This window comes from Ixodes scapularis, unplaced genomic scaffold (genome assembly GCF_016920785.2).
Source record: "Ixodes scapularis isolate PalLabHiFi unplaced genomic scaffold, ASM1692078v2 PGA_scaffold9__187_contigs__length_104089568, whole genome shotgun sequence".
Classification (NCBI taxonomy): domain Eukaryota; kingdom Metazoa; phylum Arthropoda; class Arachnida; order Ixodida; family Ixodidae; genus Ixodes; species Ixodes scapularis.
Window position 1 is genome coordinate 96,994,304 of NW_024609884.1, and position 21,509 is coordinate 97,015,812.

At 46.9% G+C, this 21,509-nt stretch overlaps 1 long non-coding RNA gene across 1 annotated transcript; it reads right to left on the minus strand.

Annotated features, from left to right (window-relative positions):
- Positions 1-389: 389 nt before the first annotated feature.
- On the minus strand, positions 390-15,938 carry LOC115325110. Its single transcript, XR_003919422.3, has 3 exons — positions 15,088-15,938; positions 14,157-14,209; positions 390-417 (listed from the first exon to the last, which is right to left on the minus strand). It is a non-coding gene; the product is annotated as an uncharacterized LOC115325110 (long non-coding RNA).
- Positions 15,939-21,509: the final 5,571 nt, after the last annotated feature.

Consider the following 21,509-nt stretch of genomic DNA (forward strand, 5'->3'; position numbering starts at 1 on the left):
GCTTGCGTGCACTCCAAACTACAGCTCAGAGACCCGCTAAAATGTAGATCTCACTAGTTTTTGTAGCGGATCCTTTCTGCGCTCCGACGAGGATACGCAGAAACGACACAATGTACTTCTGTTGTGCTGGTTGCAACCGCGATAACCTATCACTTGCATACCTTGCGAAACAATTTTCCAATCTAACTCATAAATCAAATCATTTTCATTTAGTTCTGCAGCTGCAAGTAGCGCCAGCATTTGAATATGTTGCTTCCAGGCCCCAACCAAATCACTCCCAAGCATGCATTCAGCGAAAAGTAAAAACAAGAAACGAAACCAGGATCATAAAAATTGAAAAGTTCTCACCCTGCCATGCCGTCAAGGAGCGAGATCTTCCCGTCGCTTCGCTGTATAGTCCACGCTTTCGTAGTCATCCTTGCAGAAACACAAATACGGACACTTTCACATCCAGTTTTCCACCAAAGCGCGGATAAGAAACATAATGACAGCACCGACAATCGAAAAGCAGCGCTCACATTCACACACGAGGCCGCGGTTGTGTTGTAGTCCAAAATGTGCTCGATCTCACTCGAGAGTTGAACTTTCGACTCTCGGCGTCCAAAAACCTACTCGCTTCTAGAGTTGTTCTAGTCAGTTCCTCCAGCCTTATTGTCACGTGACCCAACCCGCAGGAGGTAAAAAAGCCGTCGAAGAAAGGAACGCGACGGACGACGACGACCGTTGAAGAAGAAAAAAAAAAAAAAAAAAAAAAAAACGCGACGCCGTGGCGTTTTTTTTTTTTTTGTTTGCGCCTCGTCAGGCGTGCAAGCGTAGAGGGAAAGAGAAAGTAAAAGAGAACGTGCACTGCAAAGAAGCCAACTGTCAAGGTAAGCCTTGCGGAGAAGCGCACTACCAGTTCAGCCTACTCTTGCCGACGCTCCTTGAAGGGAGAGAGGGAAGCGCTGCGGCTTTAGATCTATTAGCCCCGAGAGCGAACACAAGCGTCGCTGCGGTCGCCGCGCCCTGATTGGGTGAGGCGTACCGTGACGTCAGGGCGATGAATCCGCTCCGCGATCTCGCATCGGCCCGCTTCCCAGCACCGGTTTCCTGGTTTGGCGTTGTGTGCCGCAAAGTCTTCGAGGAGCTGGACTTCGTTTACCCGGTGTACAAGACGTTGAGTTAGGCCGATATTGACGTGCTTCCGTACATTTTATAAGCCTGCTTGTCTCTTTTACCTTTAAAATTGGGTTACAAATCCCGAAAGCCATCGGCGGAGACAATTCCGCCGATGAACCTCCACGCCCGTCCACACGACACAAGACAATTTTGCGAAGGATCGGTGGAGCGGTGGCGCAAGTGTTTCAGACGCTGGAATTCTGTCCCTTCCAGGTTCATGATTTAGGACGATATTACATCCCGCTTTCAAGGCATTTGAAGTGGCATTTATATCATGGGCCTTTGGGTGGTCGGCAAATTAGCTCGGGACTCCGACTTTGCGCTGCCGCTCTGCATACGCTGGTTCGCAGATGTTTTAAAGGCCCTGTGTCTGATTATCTTTGAAGTGCTCATGGAACAGGGTTGTTTTACATAAATGTAGCTCCTTCGTAAATTAATTATATAGTTTATACACGTATGCAGCCATATTGTTTAGAAGATGCACAATTACTCGAAATTAGTTTGTATGGTAGCAGCAAAAACGGCCGAATTGCCCGCAGTTGCCTGCATGATATGTATTGAACTGCCCAAAATATGCGCAGCAATAGTACCGTAATTTGGAATGTTTATACTTTTTCCTGACATTTTTATTCCAGCCTTGGGTATTCGGAAAATACACCGTTTAGTCTGAATTGTCATTTCCAATTAAAAGAGACACTGCTGCAGGTCTCCAAAAGCTTCTTCAGCTTCCAAACTCCCTACAGCTGGACTCTCTGACAACAGAGGAAAACAGGAGTAAAAGCAAGCATTCGAACGTCTGTCCAGTGGTAGATGCAGCATTAATAGCAAAAAATGTGGAACCCGTGAAGGGCGACAGTCTGCGTGAGAAAACGTTTTGGTATTTTAGCTTCAGGACAATTCGATTCAAGTAAAATCTCAATTTTAGGGCTTAAAAGACTAATAACGAGCTAGACACCTTCGCTTACGTTTGTTATACATTACTTGAGGGTTGATATAAACAAATCCGCAAATATCACCCGTGTAGTCCATTGAAATACTATCCGAATCCAGCAAAGGTCAAATGCGAGCAATGTATATAAATGTTCCATGTTTTTTTTTTTACTTTGCTCCTGCACTTGGGCTGTCTTACTTGCGATTCTCTCCCCATGGCCCAGACTGTATTTAGCATGTTGCCCGAGCAGCATGCAGCTTTTCTGCTTCGGCGATCTTGTTTAAAAACGGAGATACAAAACAAACAAAATAGTATACATAACCTGCGAATTCATTCAGACCATCAGCAGCATTTATTGTGCGAGATTTAAATCTATAGTGATGCTCCTGCAATTGTGGCCATATTTCTTTATTTTCATATACCAGCTGCGATTCATGCGTTGCCTGCCCTGTCAACCATGCTTAAAATGTTGGTTGAAGTTTCGCCTGTAGCTACAGGTCATACCTCAATAAAGGCACATAAAAAAATTACACTTCCTACGAGAAACACGCCAAAAAGAAATTAAATAGAAACGAGCGCGCCGACAGCTGGCGTCGTCACAGCCTCCACAGGGCGAGCGGGGGGAGCCGGGGAAAAATTCTCTCCTCGCCGTGACGTCACCCCGGTTTGCCGTAAGGGGGCGCCACGCGAACTTCTCGGGGCTAATAGTCGGTTACAAGTCAAGAAGGTAGCGGCAAAAGCCCCTCAAAGGGAATCTTGTATTCCTCCGCCACCAATCGCATCCCGTTGTTTCCGTGACGTCACGACCTGCCCGAACCAATCTTGTTCTGGCAAATGAATATTTTCAACATGGCTGCCGGGCAGATTTTCTACGACTCGAGTATCTTGCAGCAATTATTCCGTTCTTAATGAGGTTTTTCACTTACCCGAACATACATCGCTAAGTCGTAACCGCGTCCCCTTTTATTGGCAATAGGTTCTGCGCGACAGCGTGAGAATCCAGCGATAGCATTGCCATCGAAAATTTCGATGCGGGAGTAAGGCCTAGCATCGTACATACGTCGAACGCCGTCTGCTTCTCTGCCTCAGGTTGGGCCTCAACATCGTGAAGGCATCGGCTTTTCTTCGCAGTGGTTTCCGTGGAGCGACGTTAAAATGCAGCGGTCACCAAACTCTTCTTTATAAGTGTAGTGGGCTGTGCGGGAGGGGCATAAGTGAACCGCGAACACAGTAAGTGTCTTTACCCAATTTCGACCGTACCTTTGCTGGCGTTAATAAATAGTCTGTCTACTGAAATGACAATTTCGAAGCAGTATGCATTCATCTGTGAAACGTGGCGTCCTTTTCAAGTTTCCGCGTCGCAATCGGCTGCACGGTAATCTATGACTGCGATAGTACCCGCGGGTACACCCTCGTTCGCAAGAATGAGCTGTTAGATACAGGTGGCACACAAATGATAAAGCCAGTGATGCGTATGTTACAAACATTTAATTGATATTGTTTTGGACGTTAAGAGGCTGATGTCTTCTTTTGGAAGAAATACCAGAGAATTTGAGGGAAGCGGATTCGGTTCTCTCAAATGCTTCCGAACATTCTGCTTGCTCTCGAGGCGCTGTCAGTCGTATGTTTATGCTTCGAAACCCGGGTACGTGACGCGTGTACCTCCACTCGCGTTGCGTCGCGGCCTGAGGTATTACCGGTAAACACGCACCAATTTTTCCAATTTACTTGAGAAGGAAAATATGTCCACAATACTGGATCGCAGCAGTGGTTTAATAATTTGTAAAAGATGAAAAGTATGGTCAATAAAAATTGATTGTAAGGGCAGCTTCCCGCTTCATGAATTGTGGCTTTCTTATATGCGAAATATTTGTTTAAATCAAGAATTGAAAACATACCGAATACTCTTGATCTTGGTCCGAATGCAAGTGGCAGAATGATTTGTCTTTATAACAATAAAATCAACAATGTTTGAATCAAGCAGCAGCTCAAACCGCCTAATTACATTTCTGATGTATGTTTATCTCTGGATCATACCAGGCCGTAGCCGCGAACGAGCTCTTCAGAATCTGCCGTCGTCTTTCTGGTCTACCTTGACAAAGACAGACTTGTGTAAAAACATTGAGCTTCTTGGAGGCAACCTTGCAGTCCTCATTGTCAGAGCCTCCATGGAACCATTGGAAAGAAGGGTCCCTGTTGTTTCATCGACAGGTTTCATCAACTTTTTACGACTCGTTTCATCGATACTGCCACACTGTGCTGTGAAGTTTCATCGACACACAAATTGCACGCTGTAGGAACATTTTGTTGTGCGTTTATCACTGAGGCACATATTAAACTATCCGACCGACCCAGTTCACGACGCTTTGCGGCGACAGTCTCCAGCAGTTCATTACAAAAATGTGGACCCACCCAGCCCACCCGTACATGCCGCTTCGCAGCAGCGTGTAAGGGTGGTCCTACCCCCTGCATGTACCCGTACCCTTGCTCACCAACTAAGCAGCGCACTCCTAACTAAACCAAGATCTTGTCGACGAAACATAGCAAGATATGTCGATGAGCGAGTGTCGATGAAACAATCTGTTGATAAAACGTCTCAGCGTTGAAACAAACTGTCGGGGAAATGTCATTTGATGAAATGAGTGGCAGCGAAAAAAAAGCCTGTTCCCGAGCCGCGTTACTTAAACACTATCGCAGGCATCATTTTTAGATACCCATTGCCAGCACAAATGCACTCTAAACAAAAAAGAAAATGAATTTCACGCCCCTCTGCTGTTAAAGTTCACGACCTGGAATTGGATAAGGGGCCATAAGGCAAATTTGATATGGTTCTGGACTGGACAAGACAACCTTTCGGTACTTCACAACTCTGCCCTTGGCAACAAGTCTGGCTGCAATCTGTGCATTATGGTTCTTATCAGCTTTGAAAACGTTTGACTTAATCCTGTACATTGCACTAGTCCGGGAGGCTCAAAACTGAGGTATCTATGGAAGACCGCTTCACTTCATCACAGCGTTTCTGCAAGACGGACAATATCAAGTTTGAGCTAGGCCCAGTTACTGGCATTGGCATTCCCCAGATCTCCGTCCTCTCACCAATCGTTCATCAATGTTGTAGCCGACGTTTTCTCACGTCAAGCAATGAGTGCTGTTTTTACGATATATTTCAAGCGAGTACAATGGCGCCTCTTAAATTCAGGAAATCTATGCCGCACTACTTCAGACCGCACTTCGGCGCACAGGGCAGCCTGCTCCTCATCCACCACGAGGTGTTGGCCAACTCGCCAAAGTGCGACCCAAGAGTCATAATGGCCGTCGACTTCAAGGGAACTTTCGACGCGTCTATTCAGCTTCGAAACGGAGCACTAGCACTGGCATTTTGCTCTCCACTGTGCTAACACAAGGTATTGTTATTCCCAGGGTGGCCTCAGTCGTGTGAATGGCCACAGACGTCCTGTTTATGTTTCGAAACGAGATCATTAGCAGTTAGAGTTAGCTGCACACAGTGCTGACAGACGTTATTGTTATTCTCAGAGTGGCCTCGGTCGTGTGGATGGCCACCGATGTCCAGTTTATGCTTCGAAACAGGTCATTGGCAGTTAGAGTTAGCTGCCCGCAGCGCGGATGCACGTTATTGTTATTCTCAGTGGCCTCGGTCGTGAGAATGGCCACCGACGTCCAGTTTATGCTTAGAAACAGGTTATTGGCAGTTAGAGTTAGCTGCCCGCAGCGCTGATGCACGTTATTGTTATTCTCAGAGTGGCCTCGGTCGTGTGAATGGCCACTGACGTCCAGTTTATGCCTCGAAACAGGTCATTGGCAGTTAGAGTTAGCTGCCCGCAGCGCTGATGCACGTTATTGTTATTCTCAGAGTGGCCTCGGTCGTGTGGATGGCCACTGGCGTCCAGTCTATGCTTCGAAACAGGTCATTGGCAGTTAGAGTTAGCTGCCCGCAGCGCTGATGCACGTTATTGTTATTTTCAGAGTGGCCTCGGTCGTGTGAATGGCCACGGACATCCAGTTTATGCTTCGAAACAGGTCATTGGCAGTTAGAGTTAGCTGCCCGCAGCGCTGATGCACGTTATTGTTATTCTCAGAGTGGCCTCGGTCGTGTGGATGGCCACTATCGTCCAGTTTATGCTTCGAATCAGGTCATTGGCAGTTAGAGTTAGCTGCCCGCAGCGCTGATGCACGTTATTGTTATTCTCAGAGTGGCCTCGGTCGTGTGAATGGCCAGTGACGTCCAGTTTATGCTTCGAAACAGGTCATTGGCAGTTAGAGTTAGCTGCCCGCAGCGCTGTTGCTCGTTATTGTTATTCTCAGAGTGGCCTCGGTCGTGAGAATGGCCACCGACGTCCAGTTTATGCTTCGAACTTGATAATTGGCAGTTAGAGTTAGCTGCCCGCAGCGCTGATGCACGTTATTGTTATACTCAGAGTGGCCTCGGTCGTGTGGATGGCCACTGGCGTCCAGTCTATGCTTCGAAACAGGTCATTGGCAGTTAGAGTTAGCTGCCCGCAGCGCTGATGCACGTTATTGTTATTTTCAGAGTGGCCTCGGTCGTGTGAATGGCCACGGACATCCAGTTTATGCTTCGGAACAGGTCATTGGCAGTTAGAGTTAGCTGCCCGCAGCGCTGATGCACGTTATTGTTATTCTCAGAGTGGCCTCGGTCGTGTGGATGGCCACTGACGTCCAGTTTATGCTTCGAATCAGGTCATTGGCAGTTAGAGTTAGCTGCCCGCAGCGCTGATGCACGTTATTGTTATTCTCAGAGTGGCCTCGGTCGTGTGAATGGCCACTGGCGTCCAGTTTATGCTTCGAAACAGGTCATTGGCAGTTAGAGTTAGCTGCCCGCAGCGCTGATGCACGTTATTGTTGTTCTCAGAGTGGCCTCGGTCGTGTGAATGGCCACGGACATCCAGTTTATGCTTCAAAACAGGTCATTTGCAGTTAGAGTTAGCTGCCCGCAGCGCTGATGCACGTTATTGTTATTCTCAGAGTGGCCTCGGTCGTGTGGATGGCCACTGACGTCCAGTTTATGCTTCGAAACAGGTCATTGGCAGTTAGAGTTAGCTGCCCGCAGCGCTGATGCACGTTATTGTTATTCTCAGAGTGGCCTCGGTCGTGTGAATGGCCACTGACGTCCAGTTTATGCTTCAAAACAGGTCATTGGCAGTTATAGTTAGCTGCCGGCAGCGCTGATGCACGTTATTATTATTCTCAGAGTGGCCTCGGTCGTGTGGATGGCCACTGACGTCCAGTTTATGCTTCGAAACAGGTCACTGGCAGTTAGAGTTAGCTGCCCGCAGCGCTGATGCACGTTATTGTTATTCTCAGAGTGGCCTCGGTCGTGTGGATGGCCACTGGCATCCAGTTTATGCTTTGAAACAGGTAATTTGCAGCTAGAGTTAGCTGCCCGCAGCGCTGATGCACGTTATTGTTATTCTCAGAGTGGCCTCGGTCGTGTGAATGGCCACGGACATCCAGTTTATGCTTCGAAACAGGTCCTTGGCAGTTAGAGTTAGCTGCCCGCAGCGCTGATGCACGTTATTGTTATTCTCAGAGTGGCCTCGGTCGTGTGGATGGCCACCGACGTCCAGTTTATGCTTCGAAACAGGTCATTGGCAGTTAGAGTTAGCTGCCCGCAGCGCTGATGCACGTTATTGTTATTCTCAGAGTGGGCCTCGGTCATGTGAATGGCCATTGACGTCCAGTTTAAGCTTCGAAACAGGTCATTGGCATTAAGAGTTAGCTTCCCACAGTGCTGACCCACATTATTGTTGTTTTCAGAGGGGCCTCGGTCATGTGAATGACCTTAGGCGTTCCCTTTAGACTTAGAAACAGAGTACTGGTACTGCGATTTCGCTCTCCACTGTGCTAACACACGGCTTTGTTATTCCCAGAAGCCTCAGTCATGTAAATGGCCACAGACGTCCCATTTATGTTTTAAAGCAGAGCACTGGCAGTGATATGTTGTGTCGTTTTTTTAGACAAAAAAGAGCTTATTTGCAATCAAAATTCCATTTGCTGCGTAGCAAAGATCTTTAGACAGCGGGAAGGGTCAATATGGGCATCTGATGTCTTTGCCGTAGATGGGCTGCAAACTTTTGTTTTCGTGAAGTTGAAATCTATACTGGTGATTTATGGCACAGTGCAATGTATAGACCAGCTTAGACATTATCGCAACAAAAATAAAAAGTTTGTCTGGTGGCTGCATATCGAAATGCTATACAGCAACGAGCAGAGAAGCATGACAACATGAGACACGGGAGGTTAGTGGTGGTCAAGAACAACAATCCGATCTTAAAGCAAATAAGTGGTCCTTAAAAGGACCGTTTTGTGTTCCAAGATGTTCCACGCTTTCTCCATAATGGTGGCCTTAAGCTTCGTCAAGGGGCTCGACACCAGACAGGTCACTCTCGGATGGGGTGTCCTCTCCATCCAGCTGGATGTCGATGGGCTGGATGTGGGCACTTGTGGCACCGCCTCGTCGGAACGTTGCTTCAATGTCAATAACATGCCTGACAGCATTAATCAAGTTGTCAGTGGTGACCTTGTCAACTTCTTCGTTGAGGAGTCTCCCCACGTCGACAATCTTGAACGTCGTGTTTCGGGCAGCAACGCCGTTCTTGATCTGCGCCCATATCAGTTCAATGGGGTTGAACTCGCAGTGATACGGTGGGAGCCTGACCACAGTGCAGCCAGCTGTCTCGGCAGCAGTGTCCACACGATACTTTAGGTGCTGTGGCTTCACCAAGGCCACAATGTCGAGCAGCTGCTTCTTCACCATCTTGGGGTCCCATGAAATTTTCTTAGACGTCAGCCACTGTCGGATGTCGTCCTTCCGGGAACTCGTCGTCGGCACTGCTTCCAACCGCCGTGAATGGTAAGAAGCGTTGTCCATGACGATAACGCTTCCTGTCGGCAGTTTGTCGAGGACACCGTCGAACCACTTCTCGAAGCGGGCGCCATCCATCTCCTCGTGGTAATCACCGGTCTTTTGTCCACGGAACACGTCCAGGCAGCCGTCGACGAAGCCTTCATCGCTGCCGATGTGGGTGACAATAAGACGCTGGCCCTTCCCCGATGGCTGCTTGAGGCCAGTCGAGAGACCACGCATTAAGGCATCGTGAGACGAGGCCACTGTCGTGTCTACCCACACCCTTGAGACAATGTGCCCTGCCGTCACCCACGTCTCGTCCAAGTAGAAGATCATCCGACCATCTTGTCGGTGACGTGCGATCTCATGCAGGTACTTCTGCTGCCAGGCGACTATGTCCTCTCGTTCAATCATCCGGGAGTTTGGTTCCCTCTTGTCATGCTCGAATCCAATCTCGTGGAGAAGGCGACGCACAGTCCAAGCCTTCAACGAGGGAGGTTCAGTGCTCGCGCAGAATTCGGCCGTTATCTTCTTGACCGTGGGGACCTCGTTCCGTCGAAAGAAACGGTGGACGCACAATCTTAGCGCGCACAACGTGAACTCGCCGTACCTGACTTTGCGCCGCCTCTTGCCTTCACATGCTGGGCGCTTCCGAGAAGGTGTCACAACTTGTCCCTCGGTTTCTTTCGCCTGCTTCCTAATCTCGAGGACGGTGCGTACACCAACGCCAAGCAGCTTGCTGACTTTGATGCAGGACTCCTCCACAGTGAGGCCGGGCTGGCCGGGCTTGGCGGGCGGTTCGTGTCGCACCTGAACGTACGCGTTCATTATCAGCTGCCGTGCAGCTCGGTTGAGGACATCGCCGCTCTTATGCTTCTTGTAGAGGCGCCTTGGCGTAGGCGGCGAGGCTGCACCAGACTCTCTTGACGAAGAAGAATCGGAGGAATCGCATTCCGCTGTCTCCACTTTGGGATTCATAACGGAAAAGGGCGACTTCAGCATTGTTAAAACGCGAATCGCAGGAACTTTCAAAACCCGAAACGCAGGTTTTTTTTTAACAAACGCAGAAAATACACGGAATGTACCTAATTCGAGTAGGAAGGTTATCAAGCTAAAACCAACAACCATATATGCATTACTTATAAAAGTTACAATTTTCGTTGCACTGAAGCCTTCTTTTTACGTCAACCTTCCGGAGCGAGTAATTTGCCTCGGCTAGGTGGCGCAAGCTGCCGCCCGCTACAAGGTCTGTCTGTAGTCAATATCCACCCATTGAAGTAGAAGGGGCGTTTTCAGCACTATCTTCTCGACTGTGGAGGCGTCTGAAGCGGGCGCATCACGCTTATGGGGAGGGGCTTCTACTACCTTCTTAACTTGTAACCGACTATAGGTGGTGTTGCCTGGGCTCGCAGAAAGCTAAAAACAAAAACAAAAAAAGGCCGGAGCATGCGCCGCTTGACGTCCTCGGGAAAGAAAAGAAAAAGAGAGCGTGTGTTGCGGAGAAGCTTTCCTCTCAGGTCGGCCCACTCGTCGTGAATCTGTGACGTCACAACTCCGAGCGCTGCGGCCTTTGCTCTAGGTGGTGTTGGCTCGTCCCGAAAAGGGTGAGAGGTCACTTCCCTCCTCTCCCTACATCCTCAACGCGGGGGTCGATTCTCTGCGGGCCCTTCTGCTCGACGCGCTTGAGGGAATCTCGTTCCTCACGGATCAAGTTGCCACGCTCAGGGATGAGAACGCGCAGCTCCGTCGAGAGCACAAGCACGACGCCCTGCAGCAGGCAACCATGCTGCACAACATACAAGCGGAGTTGAGGAGCTTCCGCCAATAGCCCAGGCAAGGCGGAAAACAGCCCCCATCGTCCTACTCTGCGGCGACCAGCCTCCAGGATCCGGTTGCTTTGATGCAAAATGAAAGAGGCAACACTCGCCCCGTAACGAAGGCTACGTGTGCGCCAGGAGCCGCTGTACCTGCTGCCATTGGAGGCGCGAGCTCCGAGGCCTCTATTCTGGATTCGATGATGCACTCCTGCCATCAGGACTAGTTGAACCTGGACGGAGGAGGCTTCCGCGAGACAAGGCCAAAGCTCCACAGGAGGAGGCGTCCTTTGCTCTAGGGAAGCGCGTCAGCAGGCGGTATTCCGGCGGCACACCTCCCTGTCAACCACGGCGACAGCGTGCTGTGTTTGTGACACGACTAGGCCCCAACTGCGACGCTGCGAGCCTCGAGGCTCACATCGAGCAGAGTGGCACCCTGAGTGAGCTTGCGTGCACGCGACTGAAGACGCATCACGATGGTTACTCCTCGTTCCACGTGACGGCTGCTAAGCATGATATAGAAAAACTGTTTGACCCCTTCTCTGGCCAGAAGGAAGCCTTTTTAAAGAATTCACTGGCCAGCTTACAGAGAGCCGCATCTATGAAACGGTGAGCTAATCACTGCCCTCGTCCGGAAATGCCGACGAAAATACATAACCTAGATATCTATTACCAGAACGTCCGTGGTCTTCGCACAAAGACTAACGAATTTTTTTCTAAAGTCGCTTTTACTGCTGATTCTATTATTGTTCTCACTGAAACTTGGCTTTTTCCAGATATTTCTTTTTTTTACTTTTTCCCACCAAATTTTACGGTATTTCGACGTGATCGCGAATTTTCTAATATAAAAAAGACGGGGGGGGGGGGGGGGGGGGGAGGCGTTTTTATGGGAGTTGATGCGTCATTACCGTGCATAAGACGTCCAGACCTGGAGACATCGCTTGAGTCAGTGTGGATAGAACTGCAAAGTGTCAATGTTGAAGGCATCTGCTTGGCGCATGCTACTTTCCGCCCGACACCTCTCCTGATGAATTTAACCAGTGCCTTCTTGCTACTGAAAGTAAAACTAGTGCCATAGACAAATTCAAATTTATTGTTCTTGGTGATCTCAATGTCCCCAATATAAGTTGGGAAACAGCCACAGCGTCTTCTAATAATTACTACCTTGCTCAGAAATCTACGTTCTTACTTAACTTTGCATCATTTACGAATTTAAAGCAACACAATTGTATTCCCAATGGCCAGGGAAACATGCTTGATTTGTGTTTCTCAGATTTAGATGGTATACAGGTATAACTGAGTGAGCTTCAAGTTTAGTTCCACCTGACAGATATCACCCCCCTCTGGAGATCGTGGTAGCTCTTCGAGAGAGCATGAGGCGTTGTTTACGGAGCTATTCCACTGGAGATTACGTTGGTTTATATAACCATTTTACCGATTACGATTGGCCATCGATAATTCGATGCACTGACGTTGATGAACAGGTTCGTGAAACTCGTGCCCTTTTCCACGCGTTTCACCTCTGCGCGGATGGTCGCTGTAGTTTTCGGTTCTGGATAGTTTCTGGAGAGGTGACTGAGCTGGTCGCAATTAAAACACTTGCTCCGCCTTGTGCGTTTGGAGGGACTCGGTGATAGGGCGCTCGCTTGTTTGCTGCGCTGATGTCGTAGGTTAGTGCGTACCTTGTTTGCATGGTTGCGTCTTTTCTCTGGGTGGTTCAGAGGCGTCGCGTAGTCAATAAGATTGAGGACTGACTTACAGCCTTGGGCTGCCAGGGGATTGGCCCACTTGTCTTCGGTGATTCCGAGCAGGGTCAGGGAGATCCGTTCGCTGGCTCCTAATTCACAGAATGCTCGCTCGCGCATGTCATTTTTCGCGTAGATGTACTGCACAATGCTCTTGTAGCGGAGCTGTCGATGTTGCTGGTACTCCAGAAATGGTTGAAGTCCTATTTTTCGTTGGAAGCGTTCCTTGATGGCTTCCTTCCATACTTTCCAGTCGTCGATCGGGGAACCATAGGACCTGTGCGAGTTTCGTGCAGCATCGTGAAGTCGGGTGACGGCATTGAGCAGGGTGAGGCATTGTGTCCAATTTGCGAAGAAAGCCACCCGTTCAATCTCTCGGAGCCACTCAGCGACGTTTTCATATGACTCCCCCTCGAATGTAGGAATCGCATGCAAAGTGTCGCTCGTGGAGTGGACGTGGAGAGGCCTCGGGGACTGTCGTAGGGTCTCGGCGAGTTTGTTGCGATGGGAGTCGGCACGGTGACTGACAACAAATCGACTGTTGTTGCATTGCCGCTCACCTGCGTTGTCGTGCCCAGCGCAGAAGCATTCGTAGAAGGTACTTGTCATTCTGGTTCATTTCCGTTCGTCACGTTGATGCCGTTTTCAGGTTGCCGTGTAGGAAATGCGTTGTTGAAGGCCAGAATTAACTGCTGAAGTTAAATTTTGATGTCTTGTATTTTCTGACCCATCGTATCCTGATCGGTAACATTCGTTGTTGGAGTCCATGATCAGGGCATGGCCACCAGTTTTTTTTTTAATTCTGCAAATCCTGTTGACTGCACCATGTCAGCAATGGCCGGGTGCTGACGTTTTATTAATTAGTAATGCAACATTGATTTGTGAATTAAATGAAATAATGTTTAGATAACTAGAATAACTTCGATTACATGATCAGGATTTTGCGTCCATTAGGTGGCGTGTGTCAAGAGGTTCTGATGACGAGATTATCCCTTGTTCCCCGGTCAGGTGTTCTGGGTTCAGTTCAGTCGTGCGGATCGGGAACGTGCACTTTCCCATGGACCATGAAGGGGGTTGATGTCGAACTGGATTCTCGAGAGCTCGAACAGCGTCATGCGTTGTAGATATGCATCACACATTCTGTGTGAGATCGCCGCGTAGGCTAAAGCCGAAAAAAAAACAAGTGGGGCTAGCTAGCATGAGCGGAATACTGAAATATAATGCCGGCAGCCGAGGCGACTGCTTCCAGCTTGAAGTGTCAGCCTTTACTCCGGTTTTGGCGGACGGTGCTCGAGGAAATGGCGTTAGCGGTTGCAAGTTTCAGACGCTGGGTTCCAGCGTCCGAAACCAGTCCGCCCTTACTTTTGCTGCGCATAACGGAGAACTGCTTGGTGCAACCCAAGGCGCAGCATCTGGGTCGCCGCGCCAAATGCGCAAATCTAAACACACGAGTACGCGGACACGTACACGAACACCAGAACATGTCTGCAAGAGCCCATGGAAGGTACACCCACACTTCAGAAGACTGATGCTCCTCTGGCATTAGCAAGTACCGTTTGCCAGAAAGTACTCGGAGAATGCAGGGAACACTTTTGCATTGTACGAATATATGAAAAATCGCTTACAAGGGGTGACATCCAGAGTAGAGTTCGGGACCCTGTGTTTTGGTTTTCGTTTCCTAAAAGTAACAGAATAATGTTTGAAATGCAACAAACAGAGATAAACAGATATGAAATAATGTATCGATTCGATTTGCCTGAACTGACTGAACTAGATCAGACACTACGGAAACCGGTGCATTCAATTCCACCAGAACTTGCATGGCCGCTGGACTGGCGTGTTCGATTCATCCCAGTGATACACGAGTTCAGCCCCAGTTCTGTGACACCTTGCACCGGCTCTGAGGTTAGTTCAGTATTCACGCACTAGCAGACTCACTCTTTGTCTACCTCTGCTTGCGGTGGTATTTCTCAAAGTTTGTGTGCAATGCTTATTCTGCACAGTAACAAGGAGCTTGAGGTATTTTCTGTTCTTGATGACGACGAGGTACTGTGGTCTACAGAAGCTAAATGGTGTACCTAATTGAGGGTACGAATTAGCTCGAACACAGCATTTTTAAAACGTTTGATGCACCTGACTCGTGTGCTTACGTTTAGGTCAATTATTTCCTCGTGGGGCTATGTGCGTATTTACTATGTGGATCTTCTCTTTAAAGGTGGAGAACGAGTTACACTCAGTTTAGCCTCCTCCTCGGGGGCCAATACAAGCTAAAGCCATTTGAGGTTCAGCACTGTTTGAATGCAGGGCTGATCTGATGACTCCGCTAAGCGGTCTGCGATCTGACACATTTCTGCTCTTGCGTCCAGGTAGCCGAGCAGAAAAACATGTTTTGACTGCTGATATGCGTTGCCATCCAACAATTGGTTTGCCAGATAGGTTGGCAGAGAAAACGTCTCGATTGCTCGATCTCCCTAATTACAGAAAGACAGAAAGAAATACAGAAAGGGTAATGCAGCTTTGTTCATGCAAGCTCTTCATGTGAAGGAATTGTCTCACCTCTGTTGTGCAATTGCCGATTGTGGTGCTGCCCGTAGCAGCAGCTCTGCCATGACGCCCTGCTCATGAGCGGTTACCACGACTGGGGGTTTCATGCTCACATGGCAAAACTTCAACAGTGCCACCGCCTCATACATATGCCGCACACCTTTCTTCTTGGCGGACCATCCACACTCAATGTCGGTGCAGCTCAGATCATCCAGTGATGGAAGGCTGGCCCTGGAAGTTCAATGTTGGTATCTTTTGATGAAGGGGTAATGGAGCTTCATGGCTAGCGCTGAAAATAGTTTAATGAAAGAAAAACAGGCATTTCACAGGATGAGTCACGGAACTAAGTTATTCTTTGAGTTTCCCTCTAGGTTTTCTTGTCATGAGAATTGATATAAAAAATTTCTTTGTGTACGAATGAAATGTTAAATATCCCTTTCACACAGTTGTGTTTGACTAGGTCATGACGAGTTAAGGACGCAAATCACCAGGACGTGCTTACTTGGTATGCTGCTTGCCAATCTACTCCAGAATTGGTTGCCATGCTTCATATGAGGCACGGGTGTCCCGTTGACTCGCGTTCGTAACCCTACACACTAAACTTTTTACACCCCTTAGGGGTGTAAAGCACTTGTCCCAGGACGAGCACCCTTTGAGGGTGCAAACGAGCACCCCTCTGCCAAAGCACCCTATAGGGGTGTGAAGTAGTATAGGGTGCAAGGTACAATGCACCCCAATCCAAGGGTGCTGATGCTGATTTTAATGGGTGCTCGAGGATAATTCATTCCAATCGAAATAAACTTTTGTAAAACAAAACTTTTCTCATTTACACAGATGATCTCGTTACAGATGAGCACTTAGCCAAGCCGACACTTTGTACAGGCAGGCTGGCACTAAAAGTGGACTATTATCTAAAATTAGTTGATTAACTTTTTCAATTACTGGTTCGACAGCTGTTACGAAATTGAAGACAATCACCTCCTTAAATCAGTAATTCTTTTTATAAATCCTGAAATGAGCACATAGACCAAAAAAGAGAAAATATCATTTCACCAAAGGCAGCGGTATTGTAGCGGTCCAGAAAGTATTGTATCCCACAACCCGTTTTGTGTACAACAATCTTTCACAATCGTTTTTTTCTGAGGTTTGTGCTCATTTCACGAAAAATAAGCTGGTCTGAGAAGGTGACAGCCCCCATTTTCACAATATGTGCTGGTGCTATCGAACCAGTAACTAAAAAGCTAATTCATGAATTTTATGCAATAGGTCCACTTTTAACTGTCATCTTGACTGTATAAAGTGTCTGCCAGGACAACTATAACTCAACTGTAAAAAGATAATTTGCATAAAACAAAAGTTTTCTTTTACAAGAATCTGTTCCAATGAGAATGAATCACCCTGTATCTCAGCACCTGTCAAACAAGGTTGAGTATACCAAGCATGGCAACCAGAAAACCACGAAGTATGCAGACCAGATAAGTGAAGAAATAAGGATATGCAAAAGTGCAGTGCCAGCACAGGACCTTGTTACAGAAACTGGATTCCTGGTTTGATGTGTGCAATGCATCGGCACACATGCTACTTGAAGCAGCTGTGCATAGATGCACTGTCCGATAATGAAGGCAAGATGTGCATGGCAGAAAAGGTAATATTTCAATGTGAAGCTTATGTGCAAACGGAAGTTACAGGAAAATCTTGAGTAATTTAAGTTTTACTTCCGACAAAATTTGGAAGGAAAATAAGAAAATATCACAGAATTTGTTCCATGCCTAAAGCTTCTGAATTTATTAATTGCTCGATGGTCTTAATACTCGTATATTAGAATAGATCAGTGGGAGACATTCTCAAACATCATTTTAAAGATGGAGTCTTGCATTCATAATCAGCACTTGCTCATGCAAGCTAAGCAATGTGAGAAAGTGTATGGTACAAACATAAACAACAAGGAGCTTAGCTTGTTCAATCCCGATACTTGGTCCTTGCATCCTGCTCTGGCTCGTCGGTCATTTCCCTAGCATATGAGGTGGTTACGAGTTGTCATACTTGGTATGCCGTAGTACCTTTACACTTTCGCCCAAGGCATTGCGAGTGGCATCAGCTGCATACAAACAGCATGTGATTGAGCTGCAAGTAAATACAATTCGTTATAAAATGAGTAAAAAAACTAAAAGAAAAACTAAATTAATAACTATTTATTGAGCTATTATGTGACCACAAAAAAATAATGAGGTATGTCCTCCACACACATATCCAAATACAATACTTGAGGCATTCTATCAAATATCACAGCATATATAGGCCTAGATGCTAATAAAAATCGAGACAAAATTGGGGGGTTTGAGTCAATAAAAGCCAAACTAAATGAATAATCATTTATTGAACTATTATGTGAGCACAACAAAATAACCAGCTATGTCCTCCATACAAATAACCAAATATATTTTCTTTATATATCACAGTGCAGGCTTAAGATGCTAGCAAAAATAAGAAAACAAAAACAAAAATCAATACAGATTACCTCAGTACATCACAATGGTTCTTGATAAAATGACTAGAACAGAACAATTTAGACGCCTTCCGTTTCGAGTGTATACTTTTTGTTCCATTGTACATGTGACTTTCATTTAGGACCCTAAAGTTGCATAAAAATCAAGCTACACTTCTTTTAGTTTAGGGCTTAAAACATTAAAACAAGCTACCATATTTTCCAGAATATACTTCACAACCAGCTCTATAATGCGCAAGGGTAAATTTCGGCTAAAAAGAAAAAGTATTTTCTTAGATAGTCCGCACTCGGTGTATAGTCCTCGGGGAAAACTTCAGGCTGGAGAACTCCACAAAAGAGATATCCGCGGATGAATGTCAGGGGGCTTTCTGTAATCTGCTCGTCAGCCAATCGCAGAGTTCCTCAAGATTAAGCTTGACCTAAGTTGGTTGCTTGTGGGCTCCCAAGCAAACAACATGTCAGATGCGAGGTATCGAAAGCCTGGGAAACAGACTGACGGTAAGAGGTTGTCTTGATTACTTTATCCCAGCGTAAAATATCCAAAACATGGCAATCTGGCCTAACCAGTTTTGTAATAATGAACAATCTTGAAACAAAAATAGTAGAGTCCACACCTGTAGATAGACTGTACGGTGTAAAATATCAACTTTTAGACATGTATGGTTTGTGCACTATAGTCTGGAAAGTATAGTAGATTTATTTTAGTTTCAAGTTAGAAGGTTAAATGGGTGCTGTACTGAATTTTGACTTCACAAAACAAGGCACCAGAAGCACACAGTGAGATGCTACAGACCCCAAAATATCACTCATGCTGCAGTATCTCAACTGAATGGGCATATTTTCGAAAAAGGGAAGAGGAGAATACAAATGTCGCAAGCTTTGTTAATCATGCTCATATTTTCCAAAAAGTACTGCCATCCGTACAAGATACCGTCATATGAGTTATGTTCTAAGGTTTGCAGCATCCCACCTAGTGCTCCGGCCTGGTTTCGTGCCATCCAAATCTCGGTTCAGCATCCCTTTGGTACTAGAACGGTTGTTTGTCGGCCTCATTGATTCTACGCTCTTGCGACCTTGTTCAGGAATTTCATCAGAACTGGCCTCGGAGTAGTGCTGCTGAGGCCGACAAACAACCATTCTAGTACAGCAACTGTGTTCGCTGCCTTTTTCGAGTATATATATTAAAAAGCCAGTAAGCCACCATGATGGCAGCGATGTCGTCCTCTGCATTCTTCACGGACAAAAACCGCTGCCTATCGACAGCGAGGTACAAAAAGTCAGCCCCCTCGGCGTCATTGCCAGAGTACACGACGCACGGCATCGCCGGGATGTCTTGCTGCTGTGTTAGCAAACAAAATCAATGCAATGTAAGGCAGGAACCATGCGTGATAGTCTTCTCTAAATCATCACAGTTAGTATATCACTATCTACCAGCGAGCTGGTCCAGTGTTATTTGCCATAGTCACTTGATCTATGTTAAATACGTAATACCCCCACCCTCTGCAGGCCTGATTACACTTGTACAGAATGCAACTTAGACAAGTGGCAGTAAATCATGCTTTCCCAGCACTGAAAACTATGCAAGATCATCAGTGCGACAGGGACACCTGCAGTATCTCTGCGATTAGTAAAATTTCGGCAATGCTAGCCAGAAGTCTGGTTCCACTTAGAGACGTAAACGTTGCTTTGGCTTGCTCATTGCAAAAAAGCCAGAATCAGTCAACAGGAGCCCACATTCTCCTTGTGTGATCTCCCGATCTGCAATTACTTCACCTCCCATGTACATTTGGGCCAAAATATTTTGCTTTAGATGGTTAGAAATCTTGTGGAAACTACTTTTGGCCATGATATTTCCAACCATCAGTGTGTCAGGAAAGACAGCCACTGGATCCTTTGTACCTTTCTAGAAGAGTGTGCCGTGCAGTGATTAGAAAGCTTGTTTGTCGAAGTTCTAGTCAAACATGTGAAGCAGTGCCATCAGCATCGTATTGGCTCCCCTGAGACCATGCGACGCCTAAACATCACCTCCAACTGCATAACTTTGCTAAACTCTGATCTAGATGAAGGCTAAACTACGTACAAGCATGGAACATGGCTCTATCTGTTGTGCAAGAAAGGTGCTAGTTTGTAATGTACCGCATGCTTGGCTGCCATTAAAAAAAAGAAAAAGGAAAACTTTAATAAGATGGATACATTCACAATTGCATATGTGCCCCAATGTTGCCTAAACATTTGCTTAGAAAGATTGTGCGCAAGGGAGTTCATAAAAGCGCTAGGTTACATTTTGCAACCTATGCTAGAAAAGATAGTTGAGAGCTTACCTCCTCTCCAACAAACATATGTGACAGTGCCATGGTTCCCTTGACATTGTAAACCACGATCATCGTAGCCGCTACTGCCAAGATGTCTGAAAAATAGTAGCACAGTTCCAGTATAAGGTTAGTAGAAATTCTCTACAGTTTTCATGCCCTTGGCGCCGTGGAGGGCTCGCCTTCCACGGCGCTTGCCTACATGATTTGCAAGGTTCATCGAAGTTGGAGCTACGGGTACTAAAAGGAGTGTGGAGCTGGATGTAGTGCTGTACAAGCATACTTCTTGCAAGCGTCTAAAGCGCACTGGCGAAGACTCTTGGCTCCTACCGGTATCAGGGGCAGCAGAAGACGACCAAGACCATGCTAATGTTCCGAGCATGCCTGCTTACAGCGCCCGGCGAGTCGGAAGCACAAATTGGCGAGCATTTGTTGCATTAGTCCCACAACCACCTGTTGCACAAAATTAAGGAGCTTGGTTCTAAGCAAAGTTTCCTGCAATCACACAGGTGTAATTGCAGCCACTGCACAGCTGTGACAACTGCTGTGTGCCTTTACTGCTGAGAGCTAGTGTGGTGCGCCCCCTGTTCCACCGCTTCATGGCGGGTGTGTTGATGATTTGATGTTTTCGTTGCTTAATGATTCCATACTTTATAATTATAACTTCAGATGTTCCTTGTTTATCTGCAATATTAAATAAAAAGTACCTTAATAAATAACTGGTGCAGCTCCCTGATTATAATATTCATTTTGTTTTAAAAAAGACAAAGCGGCGCGTCTGACCCATCGTAATTGCTTCATGAGGCATCGCCAATGCGTAGCAAGTCACGTGCATTCGACATTATGTGACGCCACTGCAGCACAAGCTGGTTCTGCCTTGTTCAATTAAAACATAATGCACTAGGAACATAATTCTCTCCTTATTGCCTAGGTTGCCCAAACCACCAATACGGGAATACGGGGATTCTAAGGATTTCTTTTATCTGAAGAAGCTGAAATGGAAGGTCATAAAATGCAACAAAACAAATGCTCCTTCATCGTCTTTTGCCCAGTACAAACTGACATGTCTAGATAATTGCTTCAGGAAGCCCAACGACGTTACAACGCACAAAATGAAAGCAACTGCATGGCAACTCCATCGGTAGTGGATTATTCTGTCCGTCTTGTTTTTCTGTATTATTGTTCTGTCGTGTGTGCATTCAATTTTGTTATCCTCTGCCTGCATTTCCCCAGGGCAGTTTCTCAGCCGCTAATACATATTATAGCCTTTTGGATCCAATTAATTGGAAGGATGTGAACCTCAGCTTTCCCAGTGCCACAGAGGCATTGCCAGCGCCTGTCCTACTCAAAAGATAACGAAAGCCCATCCCCCTCTCCGCTCCCCCCCCCCCCCTCCCCAAAGTCTTCCATTTTGCTGGGGCCTCTTGTCCCCCATCCCCCTCATACAGCATTTTGTCATGGGCGCCGCAGAATCAAGATTTTGGCAATGTGCCTGGCTTGCACCCATTTTTTTGTTTGTTCATTACTGTAGGATTTAACTGTAAGCACAGTGTTAATGCAGAGTAAAAAATAGCAGCATACTCTTGTTGGCTAGTGCTGATGATTGGACCAGTTGGTAG